We start from the raw sequence: 16,764 nt of genomic DNA, 5'->3' as shown, positions 1-16,764 counted from the left end.
CTCCTGTTTTATTTTTTGGGACATATTGTGTGTAATCGGTGTTATTTTTTCTTTAGAAGTTTGGTAAAATTAGCCAGTGAAGCCATCTGGGTGTGGGGATTTATTTGGGGGAAACAAATTAAACTATGAATTAAGTGTATTTAATAGTTATAAGGCTAATCGAGTTATCTGTTTCATCTTGGATACATTTTGGTCGTTTGCATCTTTCAAGGAATTTATTTCATCTAAGATGTGGAATATTGTACATAGGTTGTTCATAGTATTCCTTTGTTAGATTTTCAATGTCTAGGAATTCTTCTTTTTTCTATGTTAGTCTTACTAAAGCGTCATCAATCTTATTGATCTTTTTAAAGACCCAACTTTTGGGTTTATTGAGTTTTCTCTTTTGTTTTTCTGTCCTTATCTTTTTTATGCCCTGTCTTCTGCTGCTTTGGGGTTTATTTTGCTCTTCTTTTTCTAGTTTCTTGGGAAAAAAAAGCTTAGATGACTGATTTGAGACTTTTCTTATATAAGCATTTAATACTATAAATTTCCTTCTAAGCATTGCTGTAGGTGCATCTCACAAATTTTGACATGTCGTATTTATTATTTGTTCTGTTCAAAATGTCATTTTAGTTTTCCCTAAGACTTCTCCTTTGATTCATTAATTATTTCAAAGTATGTTGTTTAGTTTCCAAATGCATGGATGTTTTCCTCTTCTTTCTGTTATTAATTTTCAGTTTAATTGCATTATAGGAAAAACTTTGTATGATTTGAATTCTTTTAAGTTTGTTAAGATTTGTTTTATTATCCAGGACATGGTCTGTCTTGGTGAATGTGACCTTGAACACAATGTGTTTTCTACTCTGTTGGGTAGAATGTTTTAAATGTCTATTAGATTTAGATTTTAGTGGTATATTTCAGTTCTTTTCCACCCTTGCTGATTTTCTATTAGTTCCCTTATTGAGAGAGGAGTGTTGAAGTCTCCAAGTCTAACTGTAGATTTATCTGTTTCTCTTTTTCACTTCCGTAAGTTTTTGCTTCATGTGTTCTGAAACTCTGCTATTAGGTGCATAACACATTAAGGGTTGTTGTTATATTAGTGGTGAATTGATCCTTTTTATCATTATGAAGTGTCCCTTTTTATCCCAAATATTTTCTTTGCTCCAGAATCTCCTTTGTCTGAAACTAATATAACTACTCGACACCTAAAGAGTTTTAAATTTTATTAATTATATTTTTTTCTAGAAATTTTATGTAGACTTTTTCAAATCTCCTTGTTCATTATTTATAGGTCCTCCCCTCAATTACTTTTCAAGCTTCTCTTTCATTTCTTTAAACATATGAAACATGTTTCTATTATTTCTTATGTTTGATCATTTCAGTTTTGAAATCCGTCCAGGTTTAATTCCACTGTTTGTTATTTCTGCTGGCTTTTATTCTAGTGTTTCGTAATTTTTTACTGTGAGCTACTCATTCTCCTTAAAGCTTTATAGGAATTTTTGGAGTCTGGGTTTGAAGCTGCATCCACTATCATCTCCTCCAACAGCCTTGTTTGAGTGGATTCCACTTCCATTTTACAGATAAGAAAATTGAAACTCAGAACAGCTAAGTGACCTGCCCAAGGTCACCTACGCAGGAAGTGGCAGATAAGACTCGAACCAAGGGCTTCTGACTCTGAAGTCCATGTTCTTCCCCTGGTTTATCACACCAAATCTCTTCTTGTTCATAGGAATCCTGCCTCTACTTCCACCCCAATACTCCTGCAGGTTCCTCTTCCTTCCCTTTGGTTTCGGATGGTGTGGCTAAACCCTGAGCCGCAGTCCTATAACGCAAAGGTTACCTGCAGATGAACAGTGAGTACTACCTTTGTACATTTCTCTTAAGTGCACAGACCATTCTTTTCTCCCATCGTCCTTTCTCAGGGTGGTTTGCTTTTGATCTGGGCTGATGTGAATGATCCTGCGTACTGGAGCCTGGCCAGACCCACTACAAAGCTGGTGCAACGTTTGGAGAGAAGGATGCTGGAAAAGCAACCATCCGAAGGAGGCTTTATCATGTGCCTTTTCAGACTCCCTGCATCACTTCCCTTCTCTATCCCTGGTGATACCCAAACTCCACGCCCTGGTTTGTGGGATTCAGGTGTCTTGATAGCTCCCTGGTGGTACCCAAACTCCATGCCACAGTTTTTAGGATTCGGGGAGAGTCCTGATGATGCTACCTGATGATGGGGACATTTTTAAGTTAAGGAGACATTTTTATAATTAAAAAAAATTTTTTTTAAGTGAACAATTCAACAGCCTTCCATACACCCGCAACGTTGTATGACCACCACTATCTTCATCAGCCTAAAAGGAAACCTGCACACACTGAGTAATGGCTCCTAATTCTCTCCCACCCCCATCACCGGGTGGACTTTGAAGAGTGGGAAACCAGAGATGAGCCACTTCAAGGTGTGGCTCCTGCCCAGACACCTGGTGTGTTTCTGCATCATGTCGTCCTCTCCTGGGCACCTTGCCTTGCTCCACTCCCTTTTCCCTCACTTCTGCCACCCTCGTTTGCGCCTCCTTCATCAAGGGACCGTAGCGGAGTCCTCCCTCTGGCTCCTCTTTCTAGAGTAGGGCTGCTCGTACTTTAGTGTGCAGAGGAACTCCATGGGGATCTTGTCTCAGGGATTCTGGTTCAGTGGGTCCAGGTGGAACATTTCCAACAAGCCTCCAGGTGATGCCGCAGCAGGACCTGGGCTATGACAGCTCTGGTGGATGAACACAGGATGCTGTCCCCAGGGGACGGTGCTCGAGGCGACCTCTAGAAGGATGCTGAGCAGTGGTAGTATTGCTACTTCACAGAGGACAATGTTGGGGCCAGCACTGGTTTCCTGGGGCTGCAGTAATAAAGTACCAGGAAACTGGATGGCTTCAAACAACAGAAATTTATTCTCTGGCAGGTCTGGAGGCCAGAAATCCAAAATCAAAATGTCCGTGAGATGACTTCCTGCTGGAAGCTCTTGCCTCTCTCCTAGCTTCCGGTGGCTGCCTCAGTCCTTAACGTCCCTTGGTTTGTAGCTGCCTCACTCCAGTCTCTGCCTCTGTCTTCACACGGCCTTCCTTCTGTGTGTCTCCAAATGTCCTTCTCCCCATAAAGACACCACACATAGCATTTGGGGCCCATGCTGATTCAGGAAGACCGCATCTTAACTTGATGACATCTGCAAAGACCCTATTTCCAAATAAGGTCCCCTTCACAGGTCCTGGGGAGTGAGGACTTCAACATAGCTTTTTTAGGGGATGTAATTCAACCCCCTTCTTGGACCTGAGGTCACGCTGCCATTCAAGAGCAGAGGTAGGATGCACACACGTGGCTGTTGTCTCTTTTATCCTGGCCACTGCTGCTCTGCAGCAAGCAGGAGGCTCAGGAGAGGAGACGGAAACCCCCCAAACTGAATGTGTGGAGGAGGAGACCAGGCACCCAGAGAACATCTGCTGATTCTGCAACCCCAGCCGAGGCAAAGCATTTTTTTTTTTTTTTTTTTTTTTTTTTTTTTTTTGCGGTACGCGGGCCTCTCACTGTTGTGGCCTCTCCCGTTGCGGAGCACAGGCTCCGGACGCGCAGGCTCAGCGGCCATGGCTCACGGGCCCAGCCGCTCCGCGGCATGTGGGATCCTCCCAGACCGGGACACGAACCCGTGTCCCCTGCATCGTCAGGCGGACTCTCAACCACTGCGCCACCAGGGAAGCCCCCGAGGCAAAGCATTTTATATTGTGGAAGTTGTCCCTGTCCGGTGAAAGCCCATGGAACTAATTGTGTATTTTATCCCCAGTCTCTGGAGGTGGAAACAGAGATAGAGAGAAAGCATTGTATTAGAACTAATTAAAAAAAATGCAAACCTCTGTCAGCTAGTTGACATCTCTACGTACAAACACTGCTATTTCAGGTAAGAATAGTTTCAGCTGTGCTTAACAGAAAATCTGCTTTATAGTGGCTTGACAAAATAGGAAATTAATTTTTTCTCACGTAACAGTAAGAACCACAGCTGCTAACACTTACACGGCAATGACTCCACACTGAGCACTGTCTTAAGTGCTCTGCATGTATCACCTAATTTAATTCTTGCAATAGCTTATGAGTAGGTATTGTTATTATTGTTGCTGCTACTCCATATTTTTTTCAGATAAGGTTACGGAGGGTAAGTTTTGGGGCCAAGTTCATAGAGCTGGTAGGTGGTGGAGGCAGGATTTGGGGAAGATGGTCTGGCTCCGGCGTGAGAGCCATAGTCCCGCACTGACGATCAGAGGCAGGACTTCCTGGTGCCAGGGCTGCAGGCATCGTCCCAGAGGTCATCACGACTCAGGGTCCTTTGCCTTCTTCCTCAGCATCCTTGTGAACAGCTCTCTCCCTCCAGCATCCTGGGTACTTCCTGGGCTGACAGAATGGGATGTGTCTTTTTTTTTTTTTTTCCTGGCCAGCAGCTTGCCTTTAATCTTTTTTTTTTTTTTTACATCTTTATTGGAGTATCATTGCTTTACAATGGTGTGTTAGTTTCTGCTTTATAACAAAGTGAATCAGTTATACATATACATATGTTCCCATATCTCTTCCCTCTGGCGTCCTCCTCCCTCCCACCCTCCCTATCCCACCCCTCTAGGTGGTCACAAAGCACCGAGCGGATCTCCCTGTGCTATGTGGCTGCTTCCCACTAGCTATTTTACGTTTGGTAGTGTATATATGGATGTGTCTTTTCAAGCTCCTTCCTGAAAGTTCCCCGCGGTGCGATGGATTCTTTTCTTCCAGGACTGCACACGGGGCCACTCCCAGGTGTGAGGAGATGAACATCCCTCTGCTCTGAGCGGTCCAGGCATTCGTCTTGTGAGGAGGAGAGAAAAAGGGATCACGGGCGGGTGACTAGTAGTGTCTTTCTCTCTCCATCAGAACAGGATGATGGCTATGCCTGCATCTATCCTGTACTAATAAGCAAATCCAAGATCAGAGTGGTTCCTGGCTGTGCCCACATCCATCCTGGGATGCAGGGCCCTCTGCTCCACAGCTCTGCTGTCTCTGTGTCCCTGGACACAGCTGATAGAACAGACACCATGGCAAAGCACACACTGGCTCTTTTTTTTTTTTTTAATTTATTTATTTTTGGCTGTGTTGGGTCTTTGTTGCTGCACGTGGGCTTTCTCTAGTTGTGGTGAGCGGGGCCTACTCTTCATTGCGTGCACGGGCTTCTTGTTGCGGTGGCTTCTCTTTGTTGTGGAGCACGGGCTCTGGGGCTTCAGCAGTTGTGGCTCGCGGGCTCCAGAGCGCAGGCTCAGTAGTTGTGGCTCACGGGCTTAGTTGCTCCACGGCATGTGGGATCTTCCCCGACCAGGGCTCGAACCCGTGTCCCCTGCATTGGCAGGCGGATTCTTAACCACGGCGCCACCAGGGAAGTCCCCGCACTGACTCTTAGAGCTGTCACCTGGGATTGGTATGTGTCACTTCTCTCTTGTTCTTTTGGTGGAAGCAGGTCACATGGCCACGCCTAACTTCAAGTAGATGGGGAAGGGCAGCGCCCCCATGTGCTGGCAGCAGAGATAATCAGAAGTCATAGGGGCCGCATCCACGGCCAGGGCTCTGCTCCATCCCAGTGGTGGATCGAAGCTCACTTCCAATGCGCTGATATGATGCCTGCGTTTCTGGACTGGATCATCCTGCCCACGCTTAAAGGCTCATTGTGAAAATGAAATAAGATAATGGAGATAGAGCTCCCTGAAACCCACACTGAAATTCCAAGTCCCTGGCACGGCCAGGAGGGTGCACGTGCTCCGGGCCTTGGCGGCGCCAGCGTTCCGCCTGCCCCTCATCTTCCTTCAGCTCCCTCCATGCCTGTCGCTCGGCCCCCTTGCTGGTCCCCGAGGACTCCGGGCACGGTTCTGATTCGGGCTGTTTGCACCGGTTCTCCCCCTGCGTGGAGCAGTCTCCCCCATGCAGTTGCCACCTCCTCAAAGAGGCCCTTCTGGGCCTCCCTGTAGAGCGGGGCAGCTCCATCACGCTGGAGGCCCCCCTGCTTGTTTCTCCTTAGAGCCCTCATCTCAACCGGACATGCTATTCGATGTTTTTGTTTGTTTATTTTTAAATATATTTCCCTGCCAGAAATGCAAACTCCGTGAAATCGGAGACTTGAACAGTGGTTGCTCCTAGAACATTCTTGTACTGGGTCGAATAGAGTTGCCCCCAATGCATGTCCCTCCCAGCCCCTCAGAAGTTGAGCCCGTTTGGAAATAGGGTGGTTGCAGATATAATAAGTGAAACAGATGAGGTCAGAATGGAGGAGGGTGGGCCCTAAATCCAAATATGACTTGTGTCCTTATAAGGAGAGGAACATTGGGTCACAGACACAGGGAGGAAGCAGTGTGAGTATGGAGGCATAGATATGGAGAGATGCTGCCACTATTCAAGCAGCACTGAAGATCGCTAGCAGCTGCCAGAAGCTAAGAGGCAAAGCAGGATCCTCTCCTGGAGCCTCAGAGAGGACGTGACCCTGCCAACACCTTGATTTGGGACTTCTGGCTTCCAGAACTGTGATAAAATGCATCTGTCGTTTTAAGTCACCCAGTTGGGGAAACTAATACATTTCTCACTAAATACTGTTGGATGGATGGGTGGATGGATGAATAGATAGATGGCTGGGTGGATGGATGGTTAGATGGATAGATGGATGGGTAGGTAGATAGGTAGATGGGTGAGTGGATGGATGGATGGGTGGATGGATGAATGAATGGATGGGTGGATGGGTAGATGGGTGGATAGATGGAGGGTGGCTCGGTGCGTGGATGGATGGATTGATGTATGGATGGATAGGTGGGTGACTGGGTGACTAAATGGATGGATGGGTGGATGACTGGATGGAAGGGTGGATGGATGGATGGGTGGACGCACGGGTGGATGGATGGCAAATGAATGCATACAACTGCGTACAGTGGTTTGTAATGACCTGTTGGGCTGGTGCCCCCTTCTGTGCGTTGCTCAAGGGCACGGGCTCGTGTCTTTTCGTCCAGGTGTCTCTGGCACGTGATCAGCCATGACATGTCTGCTAAGTTGATGCGTGTGGGGATCTGGTCATGCAGTGCTGGTGACCAGGAAGCTCAGAAAGACCTGCCTTATAAAATGTAGCAGCAATCGCACCCTGAGCCCAGAGGCGTGGGAAACTGCTCAGACCATCCCTGGCCGCCTGCAGGCAGCAGGACGAAACGAGGCTCCAGGGAGGGAGGTTCTGAGCCAAGGCGTAGGTATAGTGCAGCCACCGGCCAACACGGTGCCGCTACTGCCTTTGCCCCAGAACGGGGACCAGGGCAGCTCTTTCTCTCCTGGCTGCAGATACTGGCAGGGGATTTCCTGGAAACCATCGCGATATTTCAGACGGTGCCCTTGGCGTCATCTTGGAACCCTTCTGACGACCCGGAGCGGGGCCTCATCTACACGATGAGACACTGTTGCTCCTGAAGCTTTTGCTTTTTGGTTTGGGGTCTTTTTTTGTTGTTAATCCAAAGTCTCTTGCCTTGAAATTTATTCTTCCAAAATAACTCTTTCAAAGTCCCTCAGGAATTAGCACCCCAGTAGATACTGCCAATGTTTTTGAACTGGAGAATCAAGAAACCTATCCCAGTGGAGGCAGTAAGCTGGGGTCTTTGGGAAAAAAAAAAAAAATCCCCCTCCTTCCCAGGTGAACTTGATTCCTAGATATTCGGGGGAAGGGATGACCGTGGAAGCCAGCGGGCCTGTGGGTTTCCAGCGCACGGCCTGCAGTCGCTCACCGCCAGCCCTGCCCTTGCAGAAAGGACCGGCCACACCCAGGGCTGGGATTAGTCAAACATCTTTTCAAATGTTTTGGGTTCAGCAAAACCCCACAGCTATTTGCCAAGTTATTTTTCATTTAATTATGAAACCTGGGTGTCTTCCAAGGGAAATTTAATCCTCCTGTTTCTGATTCATCTCTACTTAATTCATCCACATGCTTTATGAGCGCTCGCTGGTGTCTCAGCCGCCTTTGGAATCTCCTAAAAGGCTTTCCTCGTCCCCCTCCCGCTTTTGCCCCCTTGTAAACAGGAAGTTGAATTTTGCCAACACTGAATGAACTTGACCAACCAGAAGGACTAGGCTCAGCTTGAAATCCAGGACCCTGGAATTTCAAGAGGCTTCTCAGGGGGTCCAAACATCCCCTCCCTTGCTGTCGTGAGCAGTTTCGACTGCAGGGCGACAACCGGGAGGAAAACTGCAGGACGTAAGCAGACCCGGCGTCTGCGCTCTGGACGGAGATGCTCACAGGGGGCTGGGGGGCGCCGGTCCCGGGGGTCTCGGTGGACATTGCCAGCTTTAGGCCAGAGGTGCAGGTGATGGGTCTGGCAGTCTTGCTTCATTCAGGGCCCTGTTCTCGGGGCATGGATCTGAGTTGAGATGCATGGAGAAAGGTGTTGCCTAGGTCTCTGGGGTCTACCCCCACCCTCACTCCTCACCCAGGTTCCGGAGACCCTGCCTCCCTTCCCACCTCTGGACCCCCTTCTTTCTCCTTCCAGGTTAACCATGGGTCCACTAGGCTGCCAGCCCCCTGTTCAGGTCCCACCTCCTCCAGGAAGGCTTCCCGTCTTCTGGAGTCCCGGTGGCCCTCTCCTCTCCTGGCTGGTCCCCTTGGGTCACCAGTGATGTTCTCAGCATATTGCCAATGTGGTACAGTGGCCAGCGGACCGGGCAGCAGGAGGCCCAGGTCCTCCTCTGCCCTTTCCCAACTCCCTGGATGCCCCAGGATGAATCACGTTTCCTCTCTGGGCCTCAGTTTCCTCATCTGTAAAACTGAGGTGGGAAGCCCTGGAGGATGTGATTATTCCGTGAATCTAAAAGTGGGACGTCCTGGTCCAAGTTGAGGCCTTGGCAAGACTGCCTTTCCTGTCCCTGATTATATGGTTCTATGACTCATTTGTCAGCAAACCAAAGCCCTGAGGACTGCTTTTAGGAGATGGGCCATCCCCTAAAAGGACCCCCAGCCCATGGTTTCTGTGCTGGAACAAGGTGCTAGCGGGGGAAACGTGTGATGTTAACACGCGACACAGCTTTTCCCTGTGATTTTGGTCGGGGCCGGGGTGTGACCAAGGCAGGGTTTGGCCAGCAGGGTCTCCTCCTGCGGAGTTATATGGCTCTCCAGTCTGGCTGGTCCCATCCAGCACTATGGGTGGTGGCAGCAAAGGACAGGTTTCTAAGGCTCTCGCTGTCCCTAAGGCGCATAGCGGCACCAGTATCGTCAGTTTAGAGAAAACAGCACAGGCTGTGTGTGTGTGTGTGTGTGTGTGTGTGTGTGTGTGTACACGTGTGGTTGGGGGAGAGTGGAGGGAAGAGGGGCAGGTGGCGGTGGGCCCCCAAGACATTTCCCTAATATCTGCAAAGCATTGCATCACAGGAGCAGCATTTTTCCTACTTGGAGGCCAAATGGCTTTGCCAGGGGAGCTTGATCCGGGTCATCCTGAGGGGATCGTCCATGGGAACCGGAGAAAGCTTTGCTCTGCACGAGCTGCCGCTTCCGCTGCCGCTCTCTGCCCCCAGGGGATTCCCACGGAGCTGCCCAGGACGTGGGGTTGGGCAGCTGGGCCACCGGGCCTCCCTGCCAGGCCAACGCCTGGGCTCCAGCTCAAGGCTGGCACGGCTGCCTAGAGCTTTCCTTTCAGGGCAACCGCTGTGTTCCCAGAAGGGGAACTGGCTCCTTGGAAAGGGCGAGGAAGCACTCAGCAAGAGGTGTTTCTTCCTTATCGAGTCTTTGCATTTGTTGGTGGAGGCTGGGCAGGGGGTCACGCTGGTTTTCAGTCCCTTCTCTGAGATTCCCATTAGGTGATGCTCTAGCAAGGGGTCTCCGGTCTTGGGGAGCCTGGTGCCCCGAGGGTGAAGGATGGCCCCCTGCAGACACACCGGGTGCCCAGGGGGACACAGAGCCTGCCTGCCCAGTCAGCATCCTGGCCAGGGCGCTCCAAGCTTTCGGGGCCCCTCACGTGTCATCCCTCCACTTCCTCCCCTGCAGGGCCTTGTGTTCGGAGGCTCCTGCCCACTGGCCGGGTGCTCTCCCAGAGGTCTGGGCAACACCCTGGCCTTGCAGAAATGTCCATCGGGGTCTTCTATGTATTCATTCAATTTTACATCTCTGTCGATTTTCGTAAACCTGTAAAGTTTCATTTTTTGAACGGCTGATGTGTTCCCGTGGTTACAAAATCTAAAAGTAAGCATTACTCAGCCATAAAAAAGAGCAAAGGAATGCCATTTGCAGCAACATGGTTGGACCTGGAGATGATCATACTGAGTGAAGTAAGACAGACAGAGAGAGACAAATATCGTATGATATCACTTATATGTGGAATCTAATTTTAAAAAATGACAAGTGAACTTATTTACAAAACAGAAACAGATGTATAGATATCGGAAACAAACTTATGGTCACCAAAGGGGAAGCGTGGGGGGAGGAGGGATAGATCAGAAGCTTGGGATGGGCACACACACACCACTATTTATAAAATAGATAATCAACAAGGACCTACGGTACAGCACAGGGAGCTCTATTTAATATCCTGTGATAACCTATATGAGAAAAGAATCTGAAAAAGAAGGAATATGTGTATATGTATAACTGAATCACTTTACACCTGAAACTAACACAACATTGTAAATCAACTCTACTCCAATAAAATTTTAAAAAATTAAAAAAAGAATAAAACATAAAAGTAAGCCATGCAGTGAAGCGACAGCCCCACCTGCTCTCCCAACCCACGTCGGCCATGTGGACCTCCCAGCAGACGCCTCTCTGGCCCTCCGTCCTTCACACCACGTGACAGATCCAGTTGCCGCTGCGTACCTTGCAGTGTGCAGGCCACGCGCTGCCTACTGGGGGCCCTTGGAGTCTCCGACACGGATGTGGCCTGCAGGCTGGCTCTGATGGTGGAGCAGGGCTGGGGAGAGGTGGGGACTTACCGGGCAGCAAGTGCCCGGGCCGGATGATGTCAGGCCCCCGCTGCTTCCTCTGAGGTTGGTCCAGCACCTTGCCTCCCTGGCCCTGGACACGGCCGATCTGGGGCTTCAGTCCCCGGGCCGCGCTCTCGGTGGGTTACCTGTGAGTCAGGAAATCTGGTGCCTGGGAATCTGCTGCTTGACCCTGTACCTACCCAAACCTGCCTCCTCTCACTAAGGTCTCTGAACAGATTGTTTCGTCCCAGTGGGAAGGGGCCACGCGCATTCTGCAGGGTCTTCCTCAGCCACACGTTCCGGCCTTTCTGCTGGGTCTGACCCCCAGAAGGAAAGGGGGAGCCCTGCTCCACAGTCTGGGGGCTGGTCCCCTTCTGCCTGCAGTCATAACCACCATCCCAGCCCCCCAGGGCTGGGCTGCAGGCTCTGAGCCCCGTGGGAGCCCCTGCAGCACGGTGGGACCACTGGGTGGGGGATGGGTGGGTCGGGGCCGTGAGGCTGAGCGAACGAAGCCCACTGACTCACCGCCCCTACTGACCAGTCGTGTCCAGGGTTCTACCATGTGCACTGGGCTTCCATCTGTCTCTGAAGGGAATGGGACGTGAGGACTGTCCTTCCTGGGCGGGCAGGAGTCAAGTTTCACCCTTTGACCCTGAGATGGAGCATTGAGCTCCTGCCCGGAGCAAACCGGGCGTCCACAAATTCCGCCAGCATTCGGAGGCCTTTTCCATCACCTTTTTCACTGTGCCTTTTCCTCTTGGCCGAAAACAGTCTACGATTCCTTCTACACCCGGGGCTCCTTTAGGAACAGAAGCATTTACTCTTCATCCACTCGGTCACTCATTCCTTCGTTGAAGAAACGCACTCCGAGTGGCTTCTGGGAGAGACCCTGCGCAGGGACCTGAGGGAGGAGCAGCTGCAACTGCGACATGTCCCTCACCCTGGGTGGGGGACGCTGCAGGAGGGGACAGGTGGCCGTGCCAGCCGTCAGTGGTGGAGCAGGGACAAGTGCAGAGGAGGCATTTCACCCACGATGCCCGTGGTGGGCGGACTCGAGAAACCGGCCCTGGGAGAGGCGGGGAGAGCTGGAGAGAGGTGGCGCTGGGGTAACCCTAGAAGTAGCTGCAAGAGGCTCATCCGACCTAATCCAAGAGGCCGCTCGGTGCTCAGAGCGCACAGCCCCGCCCGGCAACTCTGCCGAGGGGTCACCGGTCATCCCGCTTTACAGCCGAGGACGCCCACGGGGTGAGGTGCAGGCGGTTGCTTAGCCAAAGGGACCAGAGCTGGACTCGAGTCTGGGTCCCCCTCATCCCAGCTGGGACTTGGGTCTGGGTCCCCGGATCCCAGCCGGAACTCGGGCCAGGTCCCCCATCCCAGCCCGCACTTGGGTCCAGGTCCCCAGATCCCAGCCCGCACTTGGGTCCAGGTCCCCGGATCCCAGCCTGTCTCCTTTTCCCCTGTGCCTTCCTCAAAGCCTTAAGAACCGCCTGGCTGAGAAGAGCAGGTCTGCCGGCCATGTGCCCCTGGGATCCAGGGCGTGGGAGCCCCGCCGTGCTGGGGTCGGGACCCTCCAAGCCAAGGAAGGTGCCGCCCTCAAAGATGAAATCGGGGACTTGGGGACACGGGAGGCCTTTCTTTAGGGGAGCAGGGAGGGGCAGGAGGGAAGCAGATTTGCATGCTGAGAATCAGGGCAGGAAGGGTTCATTTGGGGGGTTTCTGCACCAGAGGATCGAGGTTCCCCCGAACAGCCACCCTCTGGTTGGGATGGAGCAAGGAGCTCCCTGACTTTCAGTAATTACTCCCTGGGCACCCACTGGGTACAAGGCCAGGCTTCTCAAGCTTCAGAACCTAGGAGGCCTTTAGCAACCCCGTAATTTCTCCAGTTTCCTCTGTAAATCGCCTCAAACCTAAATACAACCTTCAGGATGGACAACGTTATGTGGTGTTGGAGCAAGCTCCTTTGGACAGTCTTGAGTATATTTTGTTGATTTGCAGCATTCAAAGGGAAAAGGTGTGACTTTCAGGCTACAGAGGTCCCTGGACCAGGAGAGCTGCCTGGGGTCCTCAGTCCCCTTGGTGCACCTCCCTGGCTCTGCGGGCTCAGCGGTGCAGCGTTTAGAAGATGGAATGAGGTGGGACCTGGGCTCGCGTCCCAGGCCGGTGATGCGATGTGATGCGTCACACACCCCGCCTCTCCCGAGCTGTCGGCTACATTTTGGGAGAACTACGCCGAGTGCGTCAGGCCTGATTGGTAGATTCCCTGTATTCCCATATATGTATAACGATAGAATTGTATATGTGTACGTTATATTTACATAATTAGCATCATAGTCACCAGCATGGATTGCTGTTATTTGTAGAAAGCTTCCACATACTTGGCTGGTAAAACATGTTTGCCTATAACGTTTTATGATGCATTTTTAAGTGAACGAATGCAAGCTGGACGGTTGGGACCAGAGGATGAGCTGGGGCCCCAACCAGGCAATTCAGGAAATGCTCCAGACAGAGGGACGATGGGTGGGAGACGTGGAGGTAGGAAGCAGTTAGTCATTCGTTCATTCGTTCATTCATCCACTGGCCCACTGAGCACAGCCAGTGCTGTGAAGGCAACGCATGGGCATCGGACCACAGCGTCAGTGGGGGCAGGGAGAAGCTCCCCCGGGGAGCCCAGACCAGGAGGCAGGAGGAGTCATGGATGCCATGAGCTGGGAAGATGTTCCAGCCAGAGGCAGGTGCTGGCTTAGCGTTCAAGGGAAAGTGGGGCTGGGGGCAGTGTGGCTGGAGTGTGGGGTCCAGGGCCACATCATGCCAGGCTGGGTGAAAGTTCTGGATTTCAAGTACAACTGACCTTTGCAGGTGTCTCGGTCAGCAGGCTGCCGTAACAGAACACCACTGACTGAGCAGCTTAAATTGACAATAGAAATTTATTTATCACTGTCCTGGAGGCTGGAAGTCCAAGATCAAGGTCCTGGCCCATTTGGCTCCTGGTGAGTGCCCACTTCCTGGTTTGCAGACGGCCGCCCTCTCGCTGTGTCTCACCTGGGAAATGAGAGGGAGAGGGAGAGAGAACACTGATCTCTTTCTCTTCTCATAAGGGCACTAATCCCATCCTGGTGCCCCACCCTCATGACCTCACCTAAGCCTAACCATCTACCAACGGCCCCATCTCCTAATACCGTCACATGAGGGGGGTATGAATCTGGGGGACACATACATTCCATCCATAGCAGAAGGGTTTGAAACAGGATCTGACTTAGCTCAACTCAGCTCCACAGGCTGTGCAGGCAGCTGCGGGCCTGTGGCTGGAGCAGGGATTCTGGAGGAGGATCTGGGTGCCCAGGGATGGAGTGGATGTGGTGTGAGGGAGGAAGGGGTGGGTGCCTGGGTGATGGGGGCCCCGAGAGGGGACTCTGGGCAGGACTGGGAGGCAGAAGGTTTGGGGTGGCTGGAAGCCTGGAGCCCAGGACGCTGGAAGTGTCAGACCTTTTTTGGGTGACAAGGGGCTGTGAGATGCTGTGATCAGATCCACCACATTCTGGATCATTTCTTGCATCTGTTGTGGAGGGTGAAACAGAGAAGTGATTCTCACACTCTTTGTAAACACATTTCTTTCTTCGCAGAGTCATTTTTTTAATTTTAATTTTTCAAGTGCTTCACTTCACTCTCACGTAACTCTTAGAAGACGAGGTCTCACGGACCTTTTGGCAAACCTCTCTTACATGGATTTTAGAGGAAAAAAGATTATTTCCTATTTGAGAGTTTGCTGTGGGTGGAGTTTTATTTTTTTATTGTGGTAAAATACACGTAGAAATTTTGTTTTAACCCTTTTTAAGTGGACAGCTCAGTGGCGTGAAGGACCTTCACGCTGTTATACCTTTGTCTCTGATGTTGTGGATCATGGCCATCCTGACAGGTGTGAAGTGGTACCCCATCGTGGTTTTGATTTGTGTCTTCCTGAGGATTAGTGATGCTGAGAACCTTTTCGTGTACCTGTTGGTCATCTGTATTTCTGTGGAGAAATGTCTATTCAGGTCCTTTTGCCCCAGCTGCACCATCTTACTTCTATTTGGAATCTAAAGCAAGTTGAATACGTAGAAGCAGAGAGTAGGATGGTGGCTGCCAGGGGCCGGGGGCGGGGTGCGGAGTGCGGGGAGACGGTGGTCAGAGGGAACAAAGCCGTAGTTAACGTGGGATGACTAAGTCCAGAGATCTGCTGTGCAGCGTGATGACCAGAGTTCACAATACTGCACTGAACATGGGAAATTTCCTCGGAGAGTAGATTTCAGGTGTGCTCACCATAGAAAAGAAAGGGAACCATGTGGGGAGATGATGTTAATTACTTGACTGTCGTAATCATTTCCCTGTGTATATGTCAAATCATTATGTATACCTTAAACATACACAATTTTTATTTAAAAAACTTCCACTAACCTCCAGTTCCTCCCTCCCCCAGCCCCTGGTGCCCACTCTCCTACTGTCTGTCTCTATGAATCTGACTCCTCTTCCAGGGACCTCCTGGAAGTGGAATCACACACTCTTCGTCCTTTGTGACTGGTTCCTTTCAATCAGCGGTATGTCCTCAAGGTTCATCCACTCTGGTTGGGGCCAGAGTCATCTTCCAAAGGAAACCTACAAGATCTCCCAATATAATGGTTATGAAGGGAATTGGGGGCCTGGAGCCCCTCCCACTTATAGCCCACCCCCCCCTGCCCCCGGTAGTCCCTGGGGCATGCTCACAGAACCCCAGGACTCCAGGAAGCTGCAGGTGACATCCCCGGATCAATGACCTGCCGAGAGGAACCCCAAGGCCCAGAGAACAGAGCCTCAGCCACCAGGCTGTCCCCATGGGTGACCGAGAGACTCTGATAAGCTTCCACAGGGCCCTGCTGGTGGCTGATAACGGCCTGTCCCTGGGTTCAGGGCACTGACAACCTGCTTTTGGATCGGGAGCCAGAGAACATTCTGAGGGTGGGATGACGACATTCCGGGGGCGGGGGGACGTGCAGGAAGGGCCTCTGCACCTTGTTCTTGTCCCGGATGTTGGTCTGGGTGTGTGTGTGTCTGTGTGTGCGTGCGCGTGCACGTGTGCGCTCTCCAGGCGTCCTCACTCCCACACGCCGTGTGCCCCTTAACCTGTTCCTCCTCTGCCCCTCCCGTCTCCATCCCACCCATCCCAAGCTCCTGGAGGGCAGGGGGCCCCTGCCGCTCCCTCCCGGCTGCCCCACAGCCTGGAGCACAGAGCTGGGCTCAGGGAAGCCAGGCGTTCATTCATCGGTTCAACTCATTCATTCAACACCGTGGCGTGTGTGCCTTGGGTGTGTGTTCTAGGCACAGGATACGGCAGGGAACAAGGCCTGGGCTGAGCCTTCTCTTTGGACATTGCTCTTGGATACAGGGGCTGGGAGTCCCTCCTCTGCCCCCAGCGAGGTGATGCAGGACAGGGACCCCAGGGCAAGTGGAAGGAGGAGGCTGGCTGGGGAACTGCAGGTACAGAGGTCCTGGGGCAGCATGATGACCGGCAGTGCTGAGAACAGGAGGGGGCCCTGGCTGGAGTGGAGCAAGGTGGAGAGGTTCCTTGAGGACCTGGTGGGCCCTAGCAGAGCCCTGTGGAGCTGTTCTAATCAAGGGTGATCAGACTCCTGAAGCAGGTCCCCAGAGCCCCACTTCCCCATGCCAGGTACTAACCCTTTTGTTGCTGGATCAGGGGGAGAGTCTGGGGGCTCCTTGGAGAGCAGCTGTTGACAACCCCTGGGACACAGGGATGTATTCCAACCTGCACGACCAGCCCTGGGCCTCAGTGCTGAGGAGGGGTGA

The sequence above is a fragment of the Delphinus delphis genome, chromosome 8 (assembly GCF_949987515.2).
Source record: "Delphinus delphis chromosome 8, mDelDel1.2, whole genome shotgun sequence".
Lineage (NCBI taxonomy): Eukaryota > Metazoa > Chordata > Mammalia > Artiodactyla > Delphinidae > Delphinus > Delphinus delphis.
Note: the sequence above shows the minus strand (reverse complement) of the source record.